Below are 10,995 nucleotides of genomic sequence, written 5' to 3'. Positions count from 1 at the left end.
TGGGATTTCTGCTTCAGAGACATCCTATGCACATACCAGCAGTTCCCAATCTGACAGAGAAACTGTATCTAGCCTGAACCCTTAGAAAGAATGAATAAAGTAGCCTGTTTTGGCTTCTCTGAATCTTTTACAGACAAGAAACCTTCATTGTAGTGCAATATTTCCTTTAATGTCATTCATATATACCTTTCCTGTAATAAGCTGTACATTTGTAAACACTGTCATTTCAAATCCTGTCTGTCCTCTAACAATAAAACCCTGTTTAACCACTACTGTTTGTATGTACAAATGAAAGGGACATGCAGACTAAGTTATGATCAGGTTTCTGTTTAAAAGATAAGAAGGAAAATAAAGGATGAAAAAAGGACTTAATGTTACCTAATTTAGGGGGGAAATAATGAGCAAATCTTTTTTACTTTTTTAGTCTTTTTTATTTTATTAAATTGAGGTCACATTCATTTATTGTATATAATTCTCTCTCCTGCTCACGATGTTTTAGGGCAGGTCAACTGTAGAACCCCACTTCTTTTTTTTTTTTTAAGATTTACTTATTTATTAGTACAGAACTGGGGTACAGGTCAGAGATGCGGAGGATGAGAGGATTCACCAGAGACAGAGCTGGGAGCAGAACAGGCACATCGACAAAGTACACTGCTGAGGGGAGCAGCAGGCGGTCAGGAGAGGTCTGCCATGCCATGTGGTCCCCTCCGGGGCAGGCGGGGATCGAACTCATGCAGACGTGGCTTAAGCCCCTTTGTGCTGTGCTTTAAACCGCTGCGCCACCAGGGAGGGCCAAACCCCACTTTTTAAGAGAAGAATTAAAATTGACTAGTCTGGCCCTCCATGGTGGCACAACAGGTTAAATAAAGTGCAGCACTGTGAAGCTATCAGCTGCCACTTTGGCACAAGTTCGATCCCAGGCCAAGGAGGTGACCCACATGGCACAGCAGACCTCTCCTGACCTGCCCACTACTCCCCTCAGCAGTGCATTTCAGTCAATCTGCCTGTTCTGCTCCCTACTCTGTCTCTGGTGAATCCTCTCCCTGCCCCTGCATCTCTGGCCTGTACTCCAGTTCTGTATGTACAAATAAATAAATCTTTTTTTAAAAATTGAATAGTCTTGGCCCTTCCTGGTGGCTCAGCGGGTTAAAGCACTGCACTAAGAAGCTTAAGCCAATTCCGTATGAGTTGGATCCCCGCCTGCCCCGGAGGTGACCACATGGCGAGGCAGACCTCTCCTGACCCCCTGCTGCTCCCCTCAGCAGTGTACTTTGTCGATGTGCCTGTTCTGCTCCCAGCTCTCTGTCTGGTGAATCCTCTCACCCTCTGCATCTCTGGCCTATACCCCAGTTTTGTATGAATAAATAAATAAATCTTTTAAAAAAAAATTGAATAGTCCAATTCCTATTAGAATCGACCTCAACACACAGTAGTGCATTTAAAATTAACATGCCTGGCTAAATTTTCAACTGTTATAACAGTGGTTGACAAAGAGTGTGATCAGATTCAAATGAATGATTTTATAATATTTAAACATAAAATCCTGATTCTCCCCTTACTCTAAGTTAGTCACCATGGTTCTAAAATGAGGTAGTATGAAATTTAGCAGCAATATTAATGAAATCATTGGTATGTTGATGAACTGCTTTGCAAAACCCACATGAATTGAAATGGGAAGAAGTTGAAAAAAAGAAAACTTCTATAGGAGCATAGTACCTAGGGTAAGGGCAAGGTTTTTAGAGATCACAAGAGCAGTTGAATCCAGTAGATTAAAATGAAAAAGAGATACTTGAAATTATTTTGAAATTGCAGTGTAAAAGCAAAAAAAAAATTGTTCTAAAATTATAGAAACCAACATATTTGTGTTTGAACCAGAAATGAAATATAGGACAAAGGTTTTGAAGAGTATGACCCATCTGGGTGGAGCCTGCCTTTCCTTCTGGAAGACTAACCTTCCTTACAAACATAATTTAGGATCAGATATCACTTTCAACAATTGAATCATAGAACTACTGAGTAATATAAGACTGAAGATAGATTCTGTGGTTATTTAGTGACTAAATAAACACGACACAGAAATAGAACACACAGTCCTTGGCTTTGATAAATAGTTCTCCACCCAAATACTGGAAATCACACAGCAGAAACTGCCATTAAATTATGGATGACTGTCTTCCAAGCACTGGCAAACAACTTGGACAGTCTAAAGTAAGACCTGCTAATAGTTGAGCTTTTTTTTTTTAAGATTTATTTATTTATGTATACAGAACTGGGGTCTGGGCCAGAGGTACAGGGCTTGGGGAGGGGGGGGTGAGAGAATTCACCAGAAACAGAGTAGGGAGCAGAACAGGAAGATGGACTGTTAATGGCTGAGGGGAGCAGCGGATGAGCCTGCAGTGCCCTGTGGGGCACCTACCTGGCCAGGGATAGAATTTATGCAACAGTGCCTGTGATAGCCACTATGGTGTAGCTGGGCATTTTGGATGTACCAGTTCCTTTGTTGTGGTCAAGCTATAGCATGTGATTCTCATAATAACAAAATAGATAACATTATTGTTAACATTTACAGTTGAGGAAAGTGGGGGAACTTAAGGTTATTCCAGCTCTCTGGCTTCAGAGCCAAAAATTTTAATCACTGTCCTCTAAACTTTCATCTCCACAGGCCATTGTTTAATGACCTGTACAGAATGGCTAATGGTAGAAAATAAAAAAGCAACTCAGTACATTTTGACTACAAAAAATGATTATTTCAAAATGAAGAGTTCATCGTAAAATATTCTATCTCCTTTTCTATGTTATGCATTAATTTCTATTAATCAAAGCACCAATTAATAGTACCTTGGGATGCTCCCCAAATTCTTTGTTATTAATGAACTGGGAATTTAATGGATCTCCACTCCACTTTGATAAAGGAAAACAACCTCTGCCTATACAGATTTGAGAAGATGTTGCATATATTAATTAAATAATCTAGGGCCCCTGCACTAAGAAGCTTAAGCCAATTCCGCATGAGTTCGATCCCTGCCTGCCCAGGAGGAGATCCACATGGAGTGGCAGACCTCTCCTGACCCACCTGCTGCTCCCCTCAGCAGTGCACTTAGTCGGCCTGTTCTGCTCCCCACTCTGTCTCTGGTGAATCCTCCCATCCTCCTTGCACCTCTGGCCTGTACCCCAGTTCTGTATGCATAAATAAATAAATCTTTAAAAAATAATAATTATAATCTAGGGCCCTCCCTGGTGGCACAGCACGTTAAAGCACAACACTGAAAAGCTAAAGTCACTTCCGCATGAGTTCGATCCCTGCCCCAGAGGTGACCCACATGGTGCAGCAGACCTCTCCTGACCCACCTGCTGCTCCCCTCAGCAGTGCACTTAGTCGGCCTGTTCTGCTCCCCACTCTGTCTCTGGTGAATCCTCCCATCCTCCTTGCACCTCTGGCCTGTACCCCAGTTCTGTATGCATAAATAAATAAATCTTTTTTTAAAAAAAAATCTAAAGTAAAAGTATTTAAAATAGAAATTGAACTGTCTGATAAAGAGGTGATTCTTTGCTTTTTTCTTCCCTATATCCTAAAATAAACACATTTACAATCACATACTGAGAAGAGAAAGGTAACAAGCAATTAAATTGATGTGTAATAATATAAGCTCTTTTTTTTTTTTTTTTTTGAGATTTATTTATTTGTGCATATAGACCTGGGATACAGGCCAGAGGCTCAGGGGCGGCGAGAGGCTTCACAAGAGACAGAGCTGGGAGCAGAACAGGCAGATCGATGAAGTACACTGCTGAGGGGAGCAGCGAGCTGGTCAGGAGAGGTCTGCCGGGCCATGTGGTCACCTCCGGGGCAGGCGGGAATCGAACTCATGCGGAAGTGGCTTTAGCTTCTCAGTGCTGTGCTTTAGACCGCTGCGCCACTAGGGAGGGCCCAATATAAGCTCTTTTCAAGCAATAGAAAGGCTTTAATGCATTTTTTAAAAAAGATTTATTTATTTATGCATACAGAACTGAGGTACAAGCCAGAGGTGCAGGAGTGATGAGAGGATTCATCAGAGACAGAGCAGGGAGCAGAACAGGCAGATCTATGAAGTACACTGCTGAGGGGAGCAGCGGGTGCGTCAGGGAGGTCTGCCATGCCATGTGGTCACCTCTGGGACTGGTATTGAACTCATGCTGAAGTGGCTTTAGCTTCATTAGTGCTTTGCTTTAACCCACTGCGCCACCAGGAAGGGCAGCAGCCTGTACTTTTTTTATGTATTTTTACTTTGTGCTTTATCACCCAAATTTCCCACCATTATAAAAAAATAAGCAAATTGGCTCTCCCTAGTTGTGCAATGGGTTAAAACTCAGTACTGGGAAGCTGGCCAACGGCAGCTTTGTGAGAGTTTCCTTCCTTGCCAGCCTGCCCAGCCAGGAGGTGATCCACGTGGCACAGCAGACCTCTCCTGACCCGCCCATTGCTCACCTCAGCAGTGTACTTCCTAAGCCTGTTCTGTTCCCCACTCTGTCTCTGGTGAATCCTCTCACCACCTCTGGCCTGTACCCCATTTCTGTATACATAAATAAATAAATCTTTTTTAAAAAAAGTTACTGATAATTACATACAAAAATTTTTTGACAATTTTTTTGTGAGATATAAAAGGAAATAAATGATGGGATTGTGTATGAAGAACTACACTAAGTTGGAGCAGTTAAGGGAAAAAAGTGAAGCCTCCCTAGTGGCACAAGGGTTTAAGCTGTCTGCAGCCACTGCAGCACCAGTTCAATCCTGGCCAAGGAGCTAACCCACAAGGCCCAGCTCTTCTATCTCCCCCACTGCTCCCCTCAGCAGCGCATTTCAGTCTATCTACCTGTTCTGCTCCCCACTCTGTCCCTGGTGAATCATCTTACCCTGTACCCCAGAGTTCTTGTTTGCATAAATAAATAAATCTTAAAAAAGAAGTGAAAACAAATTCCTCTTTTAAATATTCATTCAGTGATTACAGAGAAAGTCACTAGCTAGTTCCACAAATAACCCTTTACCCAGCAGACTCTATTTAGAGTAACTATTCCTCAGTGTTCTCTTGTTCTTCTTGCTATACAGTGTCACCCTAAATGACCTTGAATTCGCTCTTTTCTTCAAATTAACATATATGCAAATAACACTCAAATCAACATCTCTGTGCTCTGGAATCACATTTCCAGCAGACTCTGGATTTATTCCAGTGAACTTTGTATTTATCTCTTCTGCATCCATTCACCCTAGTTTCAGAGGTAAACTTCATTGGTCTAATAACTTCTCCAGCCCCCTTGCTAGTGATTGTTTTAAATAAGTATAAAGGATTCCTCTAGCCTAAGGGACTTTAAGTGCTAGGTATGAAATACATTTTAGGCATTGACAATTAAGGCATTGTAGAAAAAGTGAGACCCACAGAGAGAATTTTCCTGTTTCTTCCCCAATATAATCCTGTTCAGATATGAGGCCAGAATAGTTGCAGAAATCATTAAAAATAAAATAAAACTTAAGGAAGAACCTACATGGCAAAGAATTTAGAACAGAAAATTACTACAGAACAGAACCAGCAACTTATTAGGTCACCGAAATGCCCATCCCTACTCTGAATTAACAATCTGTGAATTGTCATTTCAACCAATTTGAAGGCTGAGGTTTTGTTGTTTATAGCCAAAAACATACTAATTAACATACTCACTTTAATATTAAGGTTCTGTGTTAGGGCCTATTAAATGTCAATGTATCTAGAACTGAGTTAATCAAAATTTCTGTCAGCCTTGCTCTCCATCCTATGTTTTCAATGTTGATTAGTGATCTGATCCATGATAAACTAGAAATCACAGACATCTGGGATTCTCTTTTTCTTTAGCAATCATATTGTTCTGTTGTCTCTGTCTCCACAACCCATCTCACCTTAGTGATTTCATCTCCATTACCATCACTTCTCACCTACAACATGGCAAAATTTTCTGACATCTCTCTAAACTTGCCTCTTCCTTCAGTTTATTTAACATGTTTCCATTATCAGTCTCCCAAAGCATAAAATCATGGTATAACTTTGTAGAAACTCCAATGAATTTCCAATATCTGTGATAGCATTTCCTAAAAATGTACTATCAGAACAATAGCACAGGAAATGATGATCAAAAGGGATTTTAAGATTAGATTCATTTATGAATTTTGTCTGTGGTACCAAATTCCAAAATAATTCCAGATGATTTCTATCTCCTGGTACCATTTCTGTAGTACTTATCCACATTGTATGAGGGTTGATCTATGTGACAACTATCATGACAGAAATAACGGTTTGTCACTCAAAAGTTAGGTCGCAAAGGCTAGTTTCTGTGTTGGTCTTCTTGGTTCACTCATTGTGAGGAAGCTAGTTGCCAGATTATGAAAAAGATCCACTTGACAAAAGAACCAAGGTCTCCTCTAGGCAAAGGTTACCATCCTCTAGATGGGTTTGTAAACTGTTCTCTACTACAGTGATTAAAGGAGAAGGTGGCTAAACCCTTTCCTCCTTACTACCCAGTCATTTAACCGCCACAAATTAGTATAAAGATTCTATTAAAAAAAATATTTACAGTCCCTCCCTGGTGGCGCAGTGGGTTAAAGCAGAGCAGTTAAGAGGCTGAAGCCACTTCAGCATGAGTCCGACTCTCGGCAGCCCAGGAGGTAACCACATGGCGCGGCAGACCTCTCCTGACCCACCTGCTGCTCCCCTCAGCAGTGTACTTTATCGATTTGCCTGTTCTGCTCCCCACTCTGTGTGTGTGGTGAATCCTCATACCATCCTTGCACCTCTGGCCTGTACCCCAGTTCTGTATGCACAAATAAATAAATCTTTAAAAAAAATTTAAAGAGGAGGATTATAATATAAAAGAAGCAAGGGTCAACATAACAGCTAGTATGAACTTTCCCTTGCATTCTAGCGGTAAAAGCCCCAAAGACTTCACTAGCAGGAAGTTCTCTTTGGGTCCGCCCCTAATTTCCTAACAGGAAACTTAAGCTCCTCTTCCTTCATCTGCCCCAAACACCTGTTCAAGACATTCAGCCCTCCCACTAGTTTTGGGAGTACCTGAACAATAACAACAACAACAACAACACTGCTCCTGTTCTTTCCATGGGAAGAGATTTCTCTCCCCGCCTCCCTCTCCCTTCACCTGCCCATAGTTGCCAATAGGGACAATAAGGGAGAGAGAAGTTAGTACAAGTCACTATAAGAAGGTTGATAAGAAGGTTGATATATCATATTAATCTGCTTCAACTGGGCAAGAATTTTTCGCTGTGGACTGTCAGTTTTTAATAGTTCTGGGTAACTTTCTTTTTTAAAGATTTATTTTATATATTTATACATAATTGGAGTACAGATAGAGGTGCAGAGGCAGTGAAAGGATTCACCAGAGGCAGAGCAGAGAACAGAACACGCAGATGGACGAGAAACACTGCTGAGGGGAGCAGAGGGCGGGTCAGGAGAGGTCTGCCACGCCATGTGGGTCACCTCCCTGGCCAGGGATCGAACAAGTGCTGAGGTGGCGGAAGTGATCTTCACTGCTGCACTTTAACCAGTTGTGCCACCAGTGAGGGCCTTCCCCAGGTAACTTTCTAAATTTCAAGTAGAGGGGCAGCAATAATGCTAGTTCCCTAGTTTCCAGGTTAGAGGTGCAGGGGCGGTGAGAGGATTCACCACAGACAGAGTGGGGAGCAGGCAGATTGACGAAGTACACTGCTGAGGGGAGCAGTAGGCAAGACAGAAGAGGTCCACCTCATCATGTGGGTCACCTTTGGGGCCAGGGATTGAATTTTCACTGAAGTGGCTGCGGCCAGCTTGCAGTGCTACATCCTAACCCATTGTGCCACCAGGGAGGGCCCTCACTAATAATATTTTTTAAAGATAAATAATTCTTCATTGATAACTAAAAAGGAATATATTCTGTTATGCAGACTCCTGTTAAGTTCCCAGTAGTTTCTCTCCTACATCTCCTAGGAGCTTGAGGGCTTCCCAGAAGTACTATTGAAGTCTCCCCTCTCACTCAGATGGGCTAACCTTTCTTTGGACTCAGACACTCCTCTTGCTAAGAGATGAGAGGTAACTGTTAATTAAGCCTTTCCATCATATGAGCATGGTTCACAGAAAGGAAGAACTAAAACAGAGCAGGGGGAAACACTGATAAACTGAATACCCAGTTCCATGAGAATGCCTTCATGTTCACCCATTCAACTACCATTTACTGAATGCCTGCTATATGCTAGCTATTATGGGTATAAGAAAAATGTAAAAGTTGAAAAACATGATTTCTCTGAGAGCTCAGAGTATGGTAGAGAATTGATTGTTGAGAAATGTTTGGCCAGGTATTTTTTTTAAATAATATGATACTTCATTTTTACATCATTTTGTGCATTTTTCCATCTCAGTTATAATCCCTGTGGGCTTCCCATCACCAAATCACCCTGTGCCATCACCAAATCACCCTGTGCCATCACCATAGTCCAGTGCATTTCTCCACCCCCGCACTGTTTTTGATCCCATTCCCCACTGCACCCCCATAAAATGTCTCTGGTGTATAGCTGTTCATATTATTATTTTCTCATGTTTGGCCAGGTATTGTAACCTCCAATCTAATACTCAAATTGCTAAATGAGTCTCTTTGATTTCCTTGTTCTCAAAGCAATTAGCAAAATTTCCTCAATCTCAACCTATGATTGCCTAACCTTTTGAAATTCTCACTATTCTGAGCTAAAAGCAAAAAGGCAAATATATATCAATTCCTGTTTCCTTTGATTTCAAAGAGACTAATGGATCAACGCTAACCTCAAGGTCCCACTTGTCAATCAAATACTATGCACTAGCTCTGTGCTGCCTCCTTCTGGTTTCCTCTCATGTTCAAGGATTAAAAGGTGCAGAGGGCACTCCTTCAGCAAAGGAGACAAATAGGAAACAAGAATAACAATGAAAATGAGTGAAAGTCAGATGATCAAAGAACTAAAGTCTCAAAAGTCTTTGAAAAGGTCTCTAACCAAATAGTCCAGGTCACTCTGTTGTGTGTGCTTCATTATTCAGAACCACCTCAATTTCTTTACAAATCTCATCTAAATGTTCAGACATAATCATTTAGGGAGGAATAACAAGGACATTTAGACCCTCCCTGGTGGTACAAGGGGTTATCCCCTCAGCAGTGTGTTTCTGTCAATCTTCCTGTTCTGTTCCCTACTTTGTCTCTGGTGAACCTCTCAACCCCCGCCTGCACATCTGATCTGTACCCCAGTTCTTGTAAGCATAAATAAATAAATTCTTTAAAAAAAAAAAAGACATTTGTTGTGTTCCTTCCTACCAGCAAGTCCTATGAAAACAGCCGTTGTGGGCCCTCCCTGGTGGTGGAACAAGTTAAAGTGCAGCACTATGAAGCTCTCCGCAGCCACTGCAGCACGTGTTCTATCCTGGCCAGAGAGGTGACCCACATGGTATGGCAGAACTCTCCTGACCTGCCCGCTGCTCCCCTCAGCAGTGTATTTCATTCAATCCACATGTTCTGCTCCCCATTCTGTCTCTAGTGAATCCTCTTACCCTCACATCTCTGACCCATACCCCAGTTCTTGTATGCATAAATAATTTTTAAAAAACAGTCTTTGCATTTTTGTCTTTCTTCCTTATGGAACCCAATGCATTTCCTGTAAAGCAAAGAAAAATAAAATGGGTGAAAATATTGGAAAGTGTGCGCAGACCTAGAGAACCACTGATCCATTATAACTTTAATATAACATGACAAGAGCTATGACATGGAAGGCAGCTCCCATGTATTATTCCAAGGAACTGGCTTCTACTATTTAAGAGTCCAGCAAATCCCAAGGTCTGCAGAGTGAGTGGGCAAGCTGCAGACTCATAAGCACTGACAGGGTAGCTCCATTCTGAGTTCAAAGGCCTGAGAATGAGGACATCAATGTTCCATTTCACAGACTTGAGTGCCAGGAAGAGTGTATGTTAGTTTATGTCAGAAAGGAAAAATTCTTCCTTATGTGGGAGCAGATTAACGTCTTATGTCCTATTCAGAACTTCAACTGAATGTATGGGGCTGAGCTATGAGACATTAACAGGGTAGACTCCGGTAGGTCTATCATTCTGTTGATTTAAATGCTAATCTTTTGCTTCTGTGGTGGCATAGGGGTTAAGTCTCAGCCCTATCAAGCTATTCACCAGCCAATGTTAACCCACACGGCACAGCAGACCTCTCCTGTCTGGCCCACTGCTCCCCTCAGCAGTGTTATTTCAGTAGATCCACCTGTTCTGCTCCTCACTCTGTCTCTGGTGAATCCTTCTTCCCCACCTCATACTTCTGCCCCACACCCAGTTTCTGTTTGCATAAATAAATAAAATAAATCTTAATAACTAAATAAATGTTAATCTCATCCAGAAACACACTCAACAATACACCAGAATTTGACTAAGTATGTGGGTATCTTTTCTATGGTCCAGTTAAGTAGATACATAAAATTAACCATCACAAGATTATCAACACACATAAATTAAAATTCTTTGTCCTGATACTCTCCAAAATATTTACAGCACCACTATTCTATAATAAAGGTATCATTTTATATTTATTAGTTGAGTCTTAGGAATTTCTTTCTTCAAAAAAATACTGTATAATCTATAACTGAATTATTATAGGCAATTTTTTGCTTTGCAAAGGAAATTGTAGGAATCTGGAGATAATATTTATGGAGCACCAACTATCTATTTGGAATTAACTATGTGTTTACACACTTAGATCTCATAACAATCAACTGAAGTAGTTAAAATTATCTTAGAGATGAATAAATTGAAATTTAGAGAGGTTATGTAGTTTGTCCCAAAATTATGTAATTGAAGTGGTAGCACCAGAAAATGACCCTAGAAGTATTTGACTTAAAAACTCACGGTATTCGGATGGTTTCACTCATAGCAGGAGTATAATGGACCAGGCGAGAAAATAACAAAAATAATGAACAACCATATACCAGAGACATTC

This window comes from Condylura cristata, unplaced genomic scaffold (genome assembly GCF_000260355.1).
Source record: "Condylura cristata isolate star-nosed mole 26May11 unplaced genomic scaffold, ConCri1.0 scaffold00012, whole genome shotgun sequence".
Taxonomy (NCBI): Eukaryota; Metazoa; Chordata; class Mammalia; order Eulipotyphla; family Talpidae; genus Condylura; species Condylura cristata.
Note: the sequence above shows the minus strand (reverse complement) of the source record.